General features: G+C 43.6%; 1 protein-coding gene across 1 annotated transcript in view; it reads right to left on the reverse strand.

The window, feature by feature from the left end:
- Positions 1-16,788, reverse strand: part of LOC122946095 (2-hydroxyacylsphingosine 1-beta-galactosyltransferase-like) — a 251,348-nt gene extending 234,560 nt beyond the window's left edge. Inside the window, exon 1 of the mRNA XM_044305476.1 lies at positions 16,613-16,788. The gene's annotated coding sequence lies outside the window, so the exon portion shown is untranslated. The remainder of the gene's footprint in view (positions 1-16,612) is intronic.
- Between the last annotated feature and the right edge of the window lie 1,430 nt (positions 16,789-18,218).

An 18,218-nucleotide genomic window follows, 5' to 3' on the forward strand; every position in this document is an offset into this window, starting at 1 on the left:
GACTACAAAGCAATGGGGGCAGGTTCATAGTAGTAGCCGAATGAATCGCAAATACTTACAAATGCATATCTAGTGGTCTACAAGTGGTCAGTAATATATAGAAATGTAATGGCAATGAATAAAGACTGAGATATAAGATGGGGTCATTTATCAAACTGGTGTAAAGTAGAACTGGCTTAGTTGCCCATAGCAACTAATCAGATTCCACCTTTCATTTTTGACAGCTCCTTTGGAAAATGAAAGGTGAAATCTGATTGGTTGCTATGCACAACTAAGCCAGTTCTACTTTACTCCAGTTTCATAAATGCCCCCATAAATTCATACCCTGGTAAATGACTTATCCACTGAAACCAAGTCACAATGTGAATAAAAGTAATACCAAGTAAAACCAAATAAAACTATATCTAAAAGAATCTATAGTAAAATTGACCCGTGTGCAGATTTTTAATCTGCAGTATGTGAATTTATGCTGCAGATTTTACTCTTTGCAATACAAAGAGTATGCAAGGAAGAGAACCATCTCACAAGCACCACCTCTTGGAAGTGGCTCGTTATGAGACAAAATCTGACTTTCCAACAAGCCTTGGTATTTGACAAGGGAATATAGCCAGGCCAGATACCCATCCATAGACAGCTGTTGCGGGGTGCTTGCCCCTCGTCAATACGGAGTAGGATGCTGGCTGGGTGTGATGAATGCTGCTTAGGGCTCATGCACAAGGCAATTTTCAGTCCCCAATGTACGGGCAACATACGTGTGGATTCCGCAGATGGATCCAGACCCATTCAACTTAAATGGGTCCGTGATCCTTCCTCACTGCAAAAAAGAAGCACATGCACATTTTTTTTGCAGTGCTGAGGCACGGAAAGAAACCCCACAGAATTGCTCCGCAGTACTTTTGTTGGGTTCCAAGCATCCGTTCCGCATCGGACCTTCAGGATAGCGGACCCATTCAAGTGAATGTGTCCATATCCGTGATGCAGGGTCCACACAGTCAATGCCCGCATATTGGGGGCCGAGATCCTGTCAGGACCACCATCGGCCGTGTGCATGAGCCTTTAGGCAGAGTGCTGAATCCCCTTTTGCAGTGGCATACTGCCAATATAGGCAGACCACGCAGCTGCTATGGGGCCCGTGGCATCAGGGGGCCCAGAGAGCAATGAAGGCCCCACCCACTTTTCTTCTGTTTCGGGCCCTGCTTGCTTTCCCTATGCTCAGTCAGGACCCCTGAGTGGGGAATTTCCAGGCTTAGGAGTCCCTGCTCTGACTCCATATATTACTGAAAAACCTCATAGAAGTTTCTCCTATGTCATACAAGTGAAACTTCTATCAGGTTTTTAATACAAGAGAAACTTCTATGAGGTTTTTCAGCAATTATTTAGCATTAAGCTCTATAGCCCAGTGGTTAAGGTTCTTGCCTTTAATCTAGATGGTTGTGAGTTCAAACGCCCACAGAAATATTTTAAAAATAGAGTCTAAATAAAACTTATTTCCCTCATAAGTGACCCCAGTGGCCCAGAAAAAAATTCATTACCACAAATAGCAAAAGGTACAGATTAATTTTTATGGCCAAATCTCTAATTATAAAATATAATTTTTATTTCAAAGCAATAAAACAACCTGTGTCAAATCAGCAGCATTTATGCAATGAAATTTGCAACAAAAAAACGCACCATTTGGTGCATTTTTTCTGACATGGATTTTCAGAAAAAAAGGCTGCAGAAAATCAGCAGCATTTAGTTCATATGTTAACATACCCTAGAGCGCTGCACACATTGGGAATATAAGTGTTTTTTCAGTGCAGATCCCCGTATGGAAAAACCACAGGGGAGTACCGTCCCAGCAAAGTGTATGAGATTTCTCATGTACTCTGTGCAGAAAATGACCTGTAGGCAGCACAATGACTCAGTGGTTAACAACTAGTGTTGAGCGAACTTGTGTTTTAAGTTTGGCGTCCAAAATTCAGGTTAGAAGAATTTAGTTATGGTCCGTGGTAGCAGAATCTAACAGGATTCTTTGATAACCCAAACCCGAACAAGTTCGCTCAACACTAGTTAACATTGGTACCTTGCAGTGTTGTCATGGGTTTGAATCTGACGACTAGTGCTGAGTGAGCACCAAAATGCTTGGCTGCTTGAGTAGAACACATTGCGATGCTCGAGTGTTCTACCGAGCATCCTGAGCACAATGGAAGTCAATGGGAGAACCCCCTGGTAGCCCCTGTTCTGTAAAGAACAGTTGGTGGAGACCTATGGTCAAGAGTCGGTGAGGGAGTGGCACCAAGATAAAATGGTGAACACCTCTATAACTATAGTGAATGCCCCTAAATACCATGGGGGAATACTAGAGTCGTGCCCCCATAATTTCAAAAGGGTAAGGTAAGTAGGAGCAGTGTATAGATATGTTAAAACAATGACATGAGGTTATGACCTTAAAATCAGTGTAGAACGATTTCCAGAATTATCAATAAAAGGAATTACAAACAAACTTGTTTAGTACTCAGGTCAGCAGGGAGGGTGGTGCCAGATAAGCACATGACACTGGACACCAAAATATGTCAGAGAGCCAGATTGGCTCCGGGAGCATAGGAACCGCTGGAATCGCTGGCTTCCGGTCCGCAGAGATGAGGGCCGGAAGTGCGTTCCACCTGTTGAACGCATTGCGACCGGAAGTGCGCGGAAGCTTGTGGAGCGCATCGTAAGGCGGAGATGCGCTGCACGGACGCACAGGCACCCCGGCACAGTGGGTCAAAGCCATACAAGGTCCTATAGTAATGCCATCTGGAGCGGTGGGGGTATCCAGCTTGTCTGGCCATAAAAAAAGAGGAAGGGGGGGAGAGGAAATAAATAAGCAGCTTCATAAAGGATATATAATAGTTACACAATTGCAGTGATTACAATGAACTGCAATTCCTGGAATGTGGTCTATATGTTGGAGTGCCCTTGTGGCCTGCAATATACTGTATAAGCCGCACTACCCAAACAATAAGGGAAAGGCTTAATCAACATCGCTCCAACATCCAGCAAGAATACCTAAAACATGGGGTATCATAAACAAGTTAATAAACAATTTATAGCGGGGTCATGAAGTATAGAGAGTTCCAGCAGAATTGACCATTTAAAACATATTTTTTACTAATTTAATCAATAAAAATTATACCACCTTTGTGATTCACCAGTGAAAAAATTGTGAAACAAACGATATAGAACGATAAACACTGTTTACACGGGATAGCCAACCAGTAAAACTGGCTATAGAGGTATGGTCTGCGAAAGGCAGTATTCAGGGGAGTGTACAAATGTCTAACCTGTCCCTGCTCTCGCCCTGAATCACTGCTCAGCCCAGGGACGTCCCCTGATGGTGGAGACTCCCTGTCCTCGTTCCTGGATTGACTGCCCTGCGCACACCCTCCTCTCAATAAGCGAAACCTGGCTGTCCCGTATAGATAACGGACATTAACTGTGTCACAGTTAGTTGATACCTGTACAAATTACAGCCCACATAGATGAAAAAACTGAAACAAATATAGAGGTGCAGAGGAAAGGATAAATCCTCCGACACCATTATGAGAAGCCTGAAAGGAACGTCATGATGACAGTATGTTCCCAGGCTATTTCTCATCAATAACCCGACGCGTTTCCCCTCAGTGGTCTGAGGAAGGGGTAACAATAGACCCCGAAACGCGTTTGGTGCTAGGACCCCCTGATGGACTTGGACTCTATGCACTAAAATACCGCTGGCATTGGAACCTTTCCTGTCTTAACAGCAGACCCGACGCGCACCTTCTGAGGACCGACTGTAAGAGCTGAATACGCTCATTTGTGCAGCGAGCTCAGCGCGAGAAAAGGAGGCTGTAAAGTTATCCAAGCGCCGGCTCTTATATCTACGGAGCGGCGCTGGAAAGACAGGCAGGGGAACGCGATCAGCATAAGAAATCCCTGAAACTAAAGGACCAATACAGCAGCGGAGTTTAGTACTGCAGCGAAACAGTGAGTAACAGCGGGACGCCGCTTTAATAAATCACTGCACCACTAGCCATTTGAATAACTCGTTCTGTGGAGATCTCTTTATAAGGATTTTCTTCACTAAAGGACATTCTATTTAAGGACTTTTTATACCCCAAATACCCAGAGGCCATTATTTATTTATTTTTTATTTTTTTCAAAGAGAAAGAAAAAGAAACAATACATGGTACACGATATAAGCAAGACGCCGAAACATGGCGCATTTACAGGTATAGATACAGCACATGCGTTATGTTATCCATACAATGGGATTCCAAGTACTAGGCTTTGAGGATAGAAAGTATACAAAGCAGTGAGGATATGAAGTATACAAATATGAAAACCTGGGGTTAATCTTACTTTCCAACATCCAACCTTTGTAATGAAATATTGGGCATGGGTTATATTTTTCTAGGCAAAAGTCAAATTAAATAAATAAAGTTGTTGTACTCGGTGAGTCTACGGAGGTCCACTCTAAGGTAGTAGGACGTGAGAATGGCCACTAGTAAATCTAAATTCTTTCCATCCCCGCCATTGTTTTATAAATTTCTGATGGTTCCTTGATTCCCATGCGGAAAGTTCCTCAAAATGGTAGAGCTGGTCAATCTTAGTTTTCCACTGCTCTATGGATGGGAGAGTGGTTAGTAACCAATATTTTGGGATCAAGAGGCGGGCTGCTATGAGCAGCTGTCTAAATAAGAAGGAGGGGGGGGCGATAGTCGTGTGCCTCCTTTGATTCATAGTAATTGAGCAATGCTCCAAGAGGAGACATTGCTATTGAGGAACGACAGATGAGATTGCTTATTCGGAAAATTTCTTTCCACCATTCCTTCAAAGGGGGGCACTCCCACCAAATATGAAAAAAGGTGCCTCTATCGCTCAAGCACCTCCAGCACCTATCTGAGGCGGAGTCAGAGAAAAGGCAAGTGATTTCTGGTGTCTTATACCATCTGGTCAAAATTTTATACCCATTTTCCTGAATACGAACGCACCTAGATGCGGTATGAGGAGTTAGTAAAAGGTCTGATATCTTATACGGGGGAAAGGTTTGTCCCAGGTCTTTTTCCCAATGGCGGATGGAGGCAGGTTTTACAAGTAGAGGGGGCGAGTTTAGTCTGTGAAAAAGTTGGGAAATTAGTTTTTTTATTGGGTTTTTGTTATTGATGAGTGCCTCAATCCAGACTAAGGGGCGGAGGAAGTCACCTCCAGAGATATGTTGTGATAAGTATGAGTGGAGATACGATATTGGAGAGAGGTATAGATGGCTGGGAGACAGTAAGTTTCGAAACTCTGCGATAGATAGTACCTGGCCCTCCGAGTTAAAAAGGGAGGAGACTGGTAATTCTGAGTCTCTCAACGATCTAGGTGTACTCTCGTATACCATGGATAGAGCAGTGCCCAATACGTCTCTTAAGGACAGGAGAGGGGACGGGTAAGGTATTGAGCAGTGGGTGTTTTGGAACCATTTCCATGCCTTCAGCGTGGCCTGGATAATTGGGTATGGAGAGGAAGGTATGTTTATATAGCTGGAGTTGCCCAATAGTGTGGAACGAAGTGGTTTCCCCAAAAGTTCCTGTTCTATAGCTACCCATGGTTTAGGATTTGTGGTCTTCAGCCAGTCCACCACTCTAGATACCAGAACTGCTTTTCCATAAAGTTTGGGGTCAGGGAGAGCCATACCCCCATCCCTTTTGGGACGAGAAAGAGTATCGTAAGAGATTCTGTTTTTTTTATCATGCCACAAGAATTTGCGGAACAATTTCTTAAGGGAGTTGTAGTATGACTTAGGTACTGGAATGGGGAGGACCTGTTGTAGGTAGGTAAGGCGTGGAAGGATTAAAGACATTAGGAGGTTTTTTCTGCCAAACCATGATATGATATGGTTGTTCAAGCTGTTTAAGCTTGAGGAGATGGATTGTAGGAGAGGTAAGTAATTAAGATCAAAGAGGTCGGCTATTTTGGGGCTAATCTTAATCCCTAAGTAGGTGAGGAATGGGGATGACCAGTCAAAGGATGAGTTTACTTTTAAGCGAGTCTGTGTAGTTTGGGAGATGCTGAAGCAAATGATAAGCGATTTTTGTTTGTTGATTTTGAAATTGGAGATGGAACTATAACCGTCTAAGTGGCCTTGGATTGCCTGTAAGGATGTTTCTGGGTTTGTGGTCATAATCATGATGTCATCTGCAAAAGCAGCAAGCTTATGCTCCCGGCCCCCCAGGGTAATTCCTTTTATTAGTGGGTCTGCTCTCAAGCAAGTCAGAAGGGGTTCAAGGGCTAATACTAAAAGCAAGGGAGATAAGGGACAGCCCTGGCGTGTGCCGTTCCTTATGCTGAAGGGATCCGATAAATCTCCGTTTACTAAAATCGAGGCTGAAGCCTGGTGATACATGGCGAATGTGGCTTGTACAAAGGGACCAGGCAGGCCAAATCCCCTTAAGGGTCCATTCACACGTCCGTTTTTTCTTTCCTGATCTGTTCCGTTTTTTCAGGAACAGATCAGGACCAGATCTGGACCCATTCATTTTCAATGGGTCCTGGAAAAAATCGGACAGCACAATGTGTGCTGTCCGTTTCCGTTGTTCCGTTCCGCATGTCCGTTTAAATATAAAACATGTCCTATTCTTGTCCTGAAAAATCGGATCCTGGTACAATACAAAGTCAATGTATCCGCAAAAAACGGATGACATTCGGATGTCATTCCGTATGTCATCCGTTTTTTGCGGATTCCGTTCCTGGAAACACATAACAAATTTTTTTTTTTATATTTTTTTTTTTTTTCAAAGAAATCCAAACAACTTTATTTGATTATTGAAATGTATACATGTTTCCGTTTTTTGCGGATCCGCAAAAAACGGATGACATACGGAAACATTTTCAGGAACAACGGATCCGCAAAAAACGGACCGTTTTTCAGGATGAAAAAAAACAGGACGTGTGAATGGACCCTAAGACCAGTTCCAAGTAGGACCAATTGATTCTATCAAATGCTTTTTCCGCATCTGTGCTCAGTAAAAGGAGAGGCTTGGAACGTAAGGCCGCATAATATGTGATATTCAGGACTCTGGAGGTGTTGTCCCTCCCCTCCCTTCCCCGGACAAAGCCTACCTGGTCCCCCTGCACCAACGGTGGGAGAACTGCGGCCAGACGATTCGCCAGCATCTTCGCCAGTAACTTGAGGTCAATATTGAGGAGTGAAATGGGTCTATAGCTAGCACATTGATTTGGGTTTTTACCTTCTTTTGGGATTATTGTTATGTGAGCTAGTGTCATGTCTTTTGAAAGCTGGTTACCTTGCAGGGTCAAGTTACAGACTGAAAGTAAATGAGGGATTAAGATTTGTTGGTAAGTCTTATAATATGAGACAGTTAGTCCGTCTGGTCCCGGACTTTTGCTAGGTGGTGCTTGCTTTAGCGCTGCTAAAATTTCTGTCGTAGTAAAGGGGGTGGATAACTGTTGTTGAGAGTCTGAGGAGAGAGAGGGGAGATCCAGCGTGTCTAAAAAAGATGAGGTTAGCGAGGAGTGAGTTTCTGGACTTAGAGAAGGGGGAATATTATATAAGGATTCATAGAATTCCTTAAAGCGGGAAGCAATAAACTTGGCGGAGTAGAGTGGAGTACCCTGAGGGGAGTCTATCTGGTGTATATAGTTTGCAGCTTTCCTTTTTTTAATCCTGCTCATCATAAATTTTGAGGCTTTGTCCCCATGGGCGAAGAATTTGTGTTGGGAGTTTAGGAAATATTTTGTGGAAGTGTGATGGAGTAGTGACTTTATTTCTGCTCTATGGTTGGAGAGTTCCTGCAAGTGCGAGTCTGAGAAAGAGCGTTTGTGTAGGGATTCCAATGTTTTAATCTTTTGGCAAAGGGCCTCTAATTTTCTACCCCTCTCTTTTTTAAGAAAAGATCCCAAACTGATAAAATGCCCTCTAATAAATGGTTTGTGTGCATCCCAAAGGGATTGGGCAGATGTTTCAGGGTTATCATTGAGGGTAAAGTATTCTTTTAGCATTTCCGAAATTTTGTCACTGGATGATTTGTCTCCTAAAAGGGATTCATTCAGGCGCCATCTAAATTTGTTTGTGGTCGGAGTTGGGGCTAAAACCTTCAGGAAGATAGGGGCGTGATCAGAAAGGTGTATGGAGCCTATTGATGTTTCCTGACAAAGCTGTAGATGCGACTTAGAAATAAATAGATAATCCAGTCTTTGATATGAACCATGAACATTGGAAAATAAACTATAGTCTCTTAGATCAGGATGGAACGTGCGCCATACATCAATAAGGTGCAGGCTCCATAGACCTTCCCTTATTCCACGAAGGGTATTGCTGGATAATGCGGATCTTTGAGTGGATGAATCCAGTTTTGGGTTCAGTGTAGAGTTTAAATCACCTCCCAATACCACTAGGCCCTCCGCAAATCTCTCAATAATTGGGAAAATTGCAGAGAACCACCTGGATTGTCCAGAGTTAGGAGCATAAAGATTAATAATAGTGTATACATGAGGACCTATACTGCCCTTGATCATGATGTATCTCCCATCTACGTCTAACATTTGTGATATAAATTTGAATGGGACATTCCTCCGAAATCCAATGCTCACTCCCCCAGATGCAGATGAATTTCCTCCACAATGATACCATTGGGAAAAGTGAGCAAAGGAAAGATTGGGGTATTTGTTAACTTTGAAGTGTGTCTCCTGTAGGAGAAGGACACTGGCCCCCGCTTTGCGTAACAATGTAAAAATCTGGCTCCTCTTAGAGGGAGAGTTGAAGCCTCTCACATTATAAGACGCAAAGGATAGGTCAGCCATGCCTTTTAAAGCAGTAACAATTACTTAGCTGGAGCTTGTCTCTCTCCCAAGGAAGCATCTCGCTTCCATGTGGACTCTGGTCTATCAGGTGAGGCAGATTGGATGTCAGAGGAGTCCCCAGTTTTCTCTGTATCCTAGATGAGTATGGATCATGTACCTTAAACATAGTAAGAACAGTATCAAAAACATAGATAAAAGCAAATAAAACAATAATGAAGTCAAACAAGAAAAAAGACCCGCCGAGGAGGATCAGAACAATGTTAATAGAGAGGATCGTAAGGGGGGAAATGGTTGATCAACCCAGTTACGATCCCCACAGAACCAGCCTGGGCCTCTGTGGAGAGGCTTTTATAAGGAGGAGAGAGGTCATAGAAATCTTGAAGAGGAAGATACAGTAGGCAGCGTTTTAGATTTGCCTAAAGAATAGACAGGTGGGTGAGAGTGTGTATCAAGTAGATGGTTGAAGAGAGGATTAATAGATAATGAGTAAAGCTTTAGGGGTGGGACTAGAAGAAGATTAGTTCCATCATTTTCCACTGAAAGGATGTTAGGAGACAGTGGTAGTACAGAACCTATGGGGTGAATTGAATGTTCCTTCTTTTTGCCTTCTGCGACTTGGGGGTACGCTGCTGTTCAAATGGGACGATTACTGGTAGTTCTGGGAGTTCCAGGATATCATGGTAGAGTTCCCAGTTTTCTATCTCCATAGGCGGGATCTGCAGATGGGTGAAAACGTCGGTCAGATCGGTGTAAGTGGAGACAGATAGGCGACGTCCTGCATGGGTGAAGGAAATCCCAAAGGGAAAAGACCACCGGTACAGAATCTTGTTCAGCCTAAGCCAGTCGGTTAGAGGCTTCAGGGAGCGACGTTTTCTGAGTGTGGATGGAGCCAGGTCCTGGAAGACCGAAATAGGTGATTCTTCATATATCAGGTTGTCCTGGTTCCTAGCAGCCTCCAAGATAGCTGCTTTGTCTTGAAAATTGAGATAGCGACATATTATATCTCTGGGTGGTTCTGAGGGTTTAGGTTTCGGTCTCAAGGCCCTATGGGCGTGTTCTATGACAATTTCAGCCTGTCGGTCAGGACCCAGTAGAGATTTGCATATTTCTTGTATAGTGGTAGATATGTCCATAGTTTGGATTGATTCAGGAAGACCTCTGAACCTGAGGTTATTCCTTCGCCCTCGATTCTCCTGATCTTCAAGAGCGTTTTGCAGGTCACTAAGATGGGAATGACATTTCTGCAAGGAGGATGCAGTAGCATTTTGATGGGCAATGATCGCATTCTGATGCGTTTCTAACGAGACCACTCTATCTCCCACATGAAGAATATCATGGCGGAGTGCAGATAGTTCGCTCAGGATCGGCTCCATGGCCCTGCTGAGGGTTTGTTTCAAGAAACGGCGTGTGATCGGGAGGGCCGATTTGCTGAGTGTTTCCTCGGCGTCTGAGTCCCCTTCCGAGAGGTCAGTGGAGCGCTCGGCGGCTTTAGGCGCGGGAGTCGGCGCCATCTTGGGCTCCCTCGCTGCGACCGTTGCGGCTGCTTTCCGGATAAATTTATCCATATCGCCACTTGCATTGCCCGTTTTGTTGGGGTTAGAGGACTCACCCGGCCTTTGCTGTCCTATTTTGACCATCTCTCCTACAATTAGCTTGTTTTAGCTGGCGCTGTGAGGAATCTTGTACGGAGCTCACACGACTATGCTGCCATCACAGTCAGGCGCCGGCTCCGCCCCCAGAGGCCATTTTATTTTAACCAATTCGACCTTTATTGGTACCAAGAGGTTGAGGAATCGATTTTTATATTGCAATTGTATGTTATATTATATTAATACTTTATGTAATATTTATGTGTTACACTTTTAATAAACTGTAAGGTTCCATTAGCAAGAGAGTGCCCAGTATCTTTTTACTATTGCAAATGGCACTAGGTTGATTATATGCTAAGGATAATGGAGCATACAGGGGGGAGGTCGGTGTGAGCCATGACTAGATAGAAAGAAGAGATGTTACACAATATTCCACTTGCGGTGCATGCCCTAGATAGAGGGCAGCACTAAGCGTGTATTTGATGAATAACGCTTAAATTTTAATCTTAGGATACTGAAAGTATACTAATCATTCTATCCTGACTTATACATTTACCGAGCAGGCTTATCCGTGTTCAGGGAGAGCACGCTGAGCACATATTCCATCTAATCTGTTCATAAGAAGCATGAGAAGGTAAGTCTCTCATTAATGCCAAGGGGTGCCTGGGATTTAAAGCGATGGATCCAGACGCACTCTTTTTGAAGAATTTTGCAATCCCAGTCGCTACCCTTTGGGGATGGGGGGATAGCCTCCAGGATGGAGAAGCTAAGACAATTCAGATCGCCGCCGTGGATATCATTGATATATGATGCGACCGGGGTGATGTTTTTCTTGACCACATCATTCACATGCTCGCATATCCGCCGTCTAAATTCCCTAACTGTTTTCTCTATATAATCCATAGGACATGGACATTGGCATATGTATACCACCCCTTTGCTCTTACAATTAAAGAAGTCCCTGATTTTATATGTCTGACCGGTAGCTGAGCATTTGATAGATTTTGCAGTAGAAATAAATGTGCATGCTTTGCATGAGCCGCATTTAAACATGCCACATGGCTTTCGATCGAGCCACGTCCCCACTCCACTAGGTGTTATGTAGTGGCTGTGGACCAGCCGGTCTTTGAGACTCCTCCCCCGTCTGTATGAAACACTTGGTTGTGCAGTGAGCACATCCCTAAGATCCGGGTCCATATGTAGAATAGGCCAATACATTTTTAGGATTGAGACCACCTGGCTATTTGCCGAGTCAAAGGTCGAGATAAGTCGTATTAATTGTTGTCCACTTTCTGTCCTAGGTTTAGGGATAAGAAGTTCAGTGCGCTTTTTGTTCGAGGCATTCTGAAAGGCGCCCCCAAGGACCGTCTGGGGATAACCCCTCTCTTTAAATCTCGTCTGGAGTTTTTTAGCCTCATCCCGGAATGTCTCATTCTCGGAGCAGTTTCTCCGAGCACGGAGGTATTGGCCCCAGGGTATGCCACGTTTAAGCGGTGTAGGGTGGTGACTCTCCCAGTGTAGCAGCGAGTTGGTTGCGGTTTCCTTTCTGTACATGTTCGCAGAGAGTCTCTCACCCTCTTTGGTTATACGGACATCCAGAAAGGGAATAGTAAAGGGATCAGATTCAAAAGTAAACCGCAAACCAATATCATTGCTATTTAAGGCCGTCACAAACTCTCGGAGTTCCTCTGACCCACCTTTCCATACCATGAAGATATCGTCAATGTATTGTGTCCAGAATATGATCTTATCGGACCACTAGGTAGCGGCGTCTGGAAACATGAACACATCCTCCCACCATCCCAGGAAGAGGTTGGCGTAGGTGGGGGCACAGGGGCTCCCCATTGCCGCCCCCCTGAGCTGGTGGTAGAAACGGCAGTTAAAAAGGAAAAAGTTGTGGGTCAGAGTAAACTCGAGAAGTCTGAGGATGAAGGCATTGTGGGTTCTACAATGGATGTCCCTCGTTTAAAAAAAATACTCAACAGCAAACAAACCTTTGTTGTGTGGGATTGAACTGTAGAGGGATTCGACATCCACACTTGCCAATATGCATCCAGGGTCCACACTGATCGTCTCTATCTTACTGAGGAAGTCCATTGTGTCCCTCGTATAAGATGGTAGGGCCACAACAAACTCCCTCAGCACGCGGTCAATGTATACACCGCAGTTCTGGGTCAACGAGTTAACCCCGGAGACGATCGGGCGACCCTTAAGGGGTGTAATGCCCTTGTGGACCTTGGGAAACCCATAAAAGGTAGCTATGGTGGGATGAGCCGGAAAGAGGAAATCAAACTCCATAGTTGAGATGACCTTCTGAACTAATGCTCCAGTCAAGATGTCTTTCAGGTCATTGGAGAATACAATTTGAGGATTGACGGACAGTACTCTGTAACCGTCCTAATCTTTAAGGAGATCAAGACACATATTCTGATAGGCTCCATGGTCAAGAATGACCAGGTTGCCACCCTTATCTGACGGTTTAATCACAATGGATTTATCATTTTCAAGGGATATCAGTGCCTGCATTTCCATCCGAGACAAATTAAAGTGGCGATGGGACACATGTTCTAGTTGTTCAAGGTCATTAGTCACCATCTGTAAAAAGATGTCCACACATTCATAGTTTATTGGTGGGGGCATCTTTCTACTACCAGGTTTAAGATTAGTATATGGACCCTGACCTGGCCGGCGGCTGCCTTCCTCCCCTAATTGGCATAGCGAGTGTAGGGCAGCAGAGTCGCCCTCACTGAGGCCAAGTTTTTCACAAGTTTGTCTGTCACTATCCTTGAAAAACTTGTGCCATTTAAGGCGCCTACTAAAAAGGTTAAGGTCCTTCGTCCAAGAGAAAAGGCAGAAGTTTGTGGTAGGTACAAATGACAGTCCCTTGCTGAGTACATTAAGTTCTACTGTCCTAAATGCACGTGATGTTAAATATATAATCTGGAGGCCTCCCTTCAGGCCTTGTCCGTCCTGCCCCTGTCTCGTAGCTGATAGGGGGCCTGGCTTTTCTCTAAAAAAGAAGACGGTTGTTGTGAGGGGATATGATTGGAGGAAGAAGCAGCAGAGTAGGATGATGGTCCGGCGGGGTAACTCATACCACCTGCCCGAATTTTATACTGTATGTCTTTTCAGCCTTTGGATAAAGTATATGGCCTCATCTAAATGGGCTTTTGACCAAGACGATTGTCCAGGACTTTAAGTAACTGACCCCTACTGGGTTGAAATATTAATAACCCTACAATGAGGGCTTATTCTGATATATCTCTACCTTCCATCCACAGGTGGGATATATCTAATGGTCAGCTTGGTCCCATACACACATCAGCATCTGCGTATCCGATCCTATGTCCTCCATACATATCATGAGTATATCTTAAAATTATCTGTCTATTTAACGGTTTACCGATGACCCCCTGATGAACCTAGCAGTAGGGGAAACGCGTTGGGGTATTGATGAGAAATAGCCTGGGAACATACTGACATTCCTTTCAGGCTTTTCATAATGGTGTCGGAGAATTTATCCTTTCCTCTGCACCTCTATATTTGTTTCAGTTTTTTCATCTATGTGGGCTGTGATTTGTACAGGTATCAACTAACTGTGACACAGTTAATGTCCGTTATCTATACGGGACAGCCAGGTATCGCTTATTGAGAGGAGGGTGTGCGCAGGGCAGTCAGTCCAGGAACGAGGACAGTGAATCTCCACCATCAGGGGACGTCCCTGGGCTGAGCAGTGATTCGGGGCGAGAGCAGGGACAGGTTAGACATTTGTACACTCCCCTGAATACTGCCTTTCGCAGACCATACCTCTATAGCCAATTTTACTGGTTGGCTATCCCGTGTAAACAGTGTTTATCGTTCTATATCGTTTGTTTCACCATTTTTTCACTGGTGAATCACAAAGGTGGTATAATTTTAATTGATTAAATTAGTAAAAGTTATGTTTTAAAGGGTCAATTCTGCTGGAACTCTCTCATTTCTCAGAAACACATGGGATCAACTTCTCGGGTCTAGAATTAACCCCCATGGATCTAGTATCCCCATCCTACTCCCAACTTTGTAAAAAAGAGATTTACTGGATCTACAGGTTCAATACCCTGGTTTCATTCAGTCTAAATGAAACCCTGGAATATAGTCACTACTAGCAATAACGATTATGAAGTATCTACCAGACAATCCATTAACATTTTTATTTTATTTTTTCCATTTTCATCCCATTTCATTTTATCCCTATTCTGCTTTTAATCACATTTTTATCTCTATGTCCATCTCCAGTACCATTATTGTCCTAATCACCAGGTAAGGAAGCCACAAAAATTGTGACCACTTTCATTGCTTGTACATCATTGTCACTTGATTCCGCCCCTCCTCTGCTCCATTTGGGACAAGAGAGTGGCGGACTCGTGACGCTGCCGTCCGGTATCTTTGATGATATTAAGCAGCCATATTCTATTTTGCGCCTAATATGTGATATGACCTATGCTCCCCCCTTATCCTGGACGGGTACTCTGGATCGCACAAAGGTGATACCTGGGTTCCCTGTCCTAATTGGTTTCAGGGATCACCTTTCAAGGAGTAGTAATGCTGGATGGTCAAGAGAGGGTGGGCGCTGCTGGCTAACGCTTTAAGTGACTCCCTTCAAGACTTGGAGGCATAGGGACCCGTGATGACACATTGGTTTACTGTGGCCTCGCCAGCCGTGTGAAGAGTAAATTGCGGTACAGCTAGTTAACAGGTGTGCTCAAGGTCCAATTGCGTACTTTTGTATTGCTCGGATGTAATACAAGGGGCGTGCCTGCCAGCATGGGCAGGGGCATGCGCTCTGAGCGTTGTCAAGCGAGCGGCCATCTTTAATGTAGTTTCTATACTGCTAGCTATATTTCTGTGTCTCGCGAGAGCACGGATGAGTGGCGCATGCGCAAGCCGCTTTTCCTGACACCAAGTTGATTCCTACATGTTATCGAGACCATGTGTGACAGCTCCATATGATTTTAAGGTTCAAATCAATTTTTAATCAGTATTTACTGTGGAACACTATGGAACACTAACATTACTTTAATAATAGTTTGCACTTTATATTTATTACTATCACTGAATAATCATGACATCACAATATTTTTTATAGATTAATTATGTTTTTTAATGTCATTTAAATTTGTATACATTGCTTTATTTATTAATCATGTACATTTATTGTGTTTATATTGTTTTCACTATTTATATATGACACTGTGCACTGTACACAAAGGCTCTAATTTTTTAATTTATATTTTCTAGTAATTACACATTTATTTTGTGCCATACATTTTTTACAATTACTAAAAAAAATATAAAATATATAAATCGAATTTTACCTCTATTTCTGAGAAAGTTTGTGATGGGATTTGCACTCACATGTTCTACATCATAGTCCACAACTTTAACCACTACACTATATAGCTGCATAGCCAGTCACAAAAAATAAAATAAAAAATAGAATATGAGACTTCTACTGTGTAGGTCTCAGTAGAAGTAAAGTACAGTAGAAGTCTTTTTTTTTTTTTTGTAACTAGCTATGCAGCTATTATTATTTACTGCCTTGCCTCTAATGCAAAAGGTTGTGAGTTTGAATCTCGGCAGAAACATTTCTGAAATACAGGCTAAATTAGATTTAAATACACTGGGGTGTCCCCAAGCACTGACTCCATATATGGACATAGCTATATATGGAGTCAGAGCAGGGACTCCTAAGTCGCGGACTCACACTGAGGGATTCCCTCACTGTACAGCGATCTTCTGCATAGAAATATAGGCTAAATTAAATTTAAATACACTGACTCGAGCACACACGGTGTTCGGCCAAACTCTGCGATGTGCCGAGACAAAATCTGCATGGAGTTTATATGTTTTTTGTATGTTTGTGTGGGTTTCCTCCGGGTTCTCCAGTTTCTATCCAAACTCTATACATACTGAGAGAGATTTATTAAAACTGTTGTAAGGTAAAACTGGCTAAGTTGCCCATAGCAACCACAGTCCACCTCACATTTTTCCCTCACCGATAGGGAACTTAATTTGTGAGCTCCATTGGGGACAGAAAGCAATGCTAATGTCTGTAAGGCGCTGCAGAATATGTCAGTGCTATATTACTGAGTTAAATACATTCTTAATATGTCAGTGGGTTCAAAAAATTCAATATCTGTAACAGTTACATGAAATACACTAGGATGGTGTCGTACCTCATATGATTGATCAGGTTTCCACAGGCAATGGGATCAGTAGGTAGAGAAGTCGTAGAGTGTCCTTGATGTGTATCCACTGATTTACAAGGTGAAAATAAGGCAGGTAAAACTCCTCCTTAGGTTGTATTATGCAGGACAATGAAGCCACAAGCCAGGTGTCCAGGTGGAGACCACAGCTTGATGTCCCAGTAATCTCCTGCTATCTGCTTGTGTGATGTTGTCTGCCTGAGCAATGGGTGTAATGCTGATAGTCACTGGCAGAGCACTCCACCTCTCGGGATTCTGTGCCCTTTTTTACATACTTTCCCACATCTAACTCCTCCTACTCTCGGTTCTGCCTCGCAGACAACTCTTCGTTGAGACTGTTATCCTGAATATTTTTAAATCAAAAACCTATTTTGTAGGAAAGTAACAGGTGGAGCTGGTCCAAGCAAATAACAATACCACAGACCAGGGGCGTAGCTAAAGGCTCATGGGCCCTGGTGCAAGAGTTAGGCTTGGGCCCCCCTTCCCTCAGTGCTTTGTGTGTCTTCTTATGCAGCACAAGGGTCTTTGGGCCCCCTCAGGCTCCTGGGCCCGGTAGCGACTGCTACCTCTGCACCCCCTATAGCTACACCCCTGCCACAGACCATGTTGTACTGGAAACAAGACAGTAGCCACTGAGCAGGATTCAAAGAGCATACAACAGTATCGAGTGTAACCCCTTCCTGACAGTTATTTTTCACCTTTCTGTCACAGCCTATTTCTGCAAATCTGACATGTGTCACTTTATGCGGTAATAACTCTGAAATGCTTCCTCTTATCCAGGCCATTCTGAGACAGATTTCTCCTGACACACTGTACTTCACGTTAGTGCTACTTTGAGTCAATAATGTTTTACCTTTTTTTTTTTACAAAATCCAAAATGTAGAGAAAATGTGGGGGAAAAAAACGCTATTTCCTACACTTGAATTTCTATGCTTTTAAGGGCTCATGCACACGGTCGTAGCTTTTGCTGATCGGATGCTGACTGATTCACCTCAATGAGACTGCAAGAGATACGGACAGCACACCTGTCGTTATGCACTGTGCCGATACAGTATCTGTGTTTTGCAGATCTGCAATTTGCGGACTGAAAAGCTGATACGTCGTGTGCAGGAGGCTTAAAACAGATTGTGACACCTCATAAATTAGTTTCACTTTTTGAAAGGCAATCCTGCCATTGCTTTTTGAGTTTTATAATTGTGGTGTACATTGCTTGGGGGACACATGGTGGCCTAGTCACTGTCATTTTAATGAAGATTATAATGGTTCGGTCTACATGGCTATGTGTTCTATATGGCTGGTTTTGTCTCTCTCCCCTCTTTTGTGTGTTTCCCCCTCTTGTGTTTCAGTGGTACTTACCGGCCTGGTCATCTTGAGGATAACTGTGCTTGGCATGAGTGGTCATTTCTGGTCCTGTCCAGTTCTGAGGCGGGAAGATTCTGTGATTTTGATTGGTCCAGGAGGTAAACAGCAGGAAAATTCTACTTTATATTGAAGTGCTCTGCTGGGGTCTGTGCCTGTAAGAAGAAAGACCTGGATCAGAAGACCTGCTGAGGGAGCTGATTCTGCGAGCTGAATC

Source organism: Bufo gargarizans, chromosome 1 (assembly GCF_014858855.1).
Source record: "Bufo gargarizans isolate SCDJY-AF-19 chromosome 1, ASM1485885v1, whole genome shotgun sequence".
In the NCBI taxonomy this organism is placed as follows: Eukaryota; Metazoa; Chordata; class Amphibia; order Anura; family Bufonidae; genus Bufo; species Bufo gargarizans.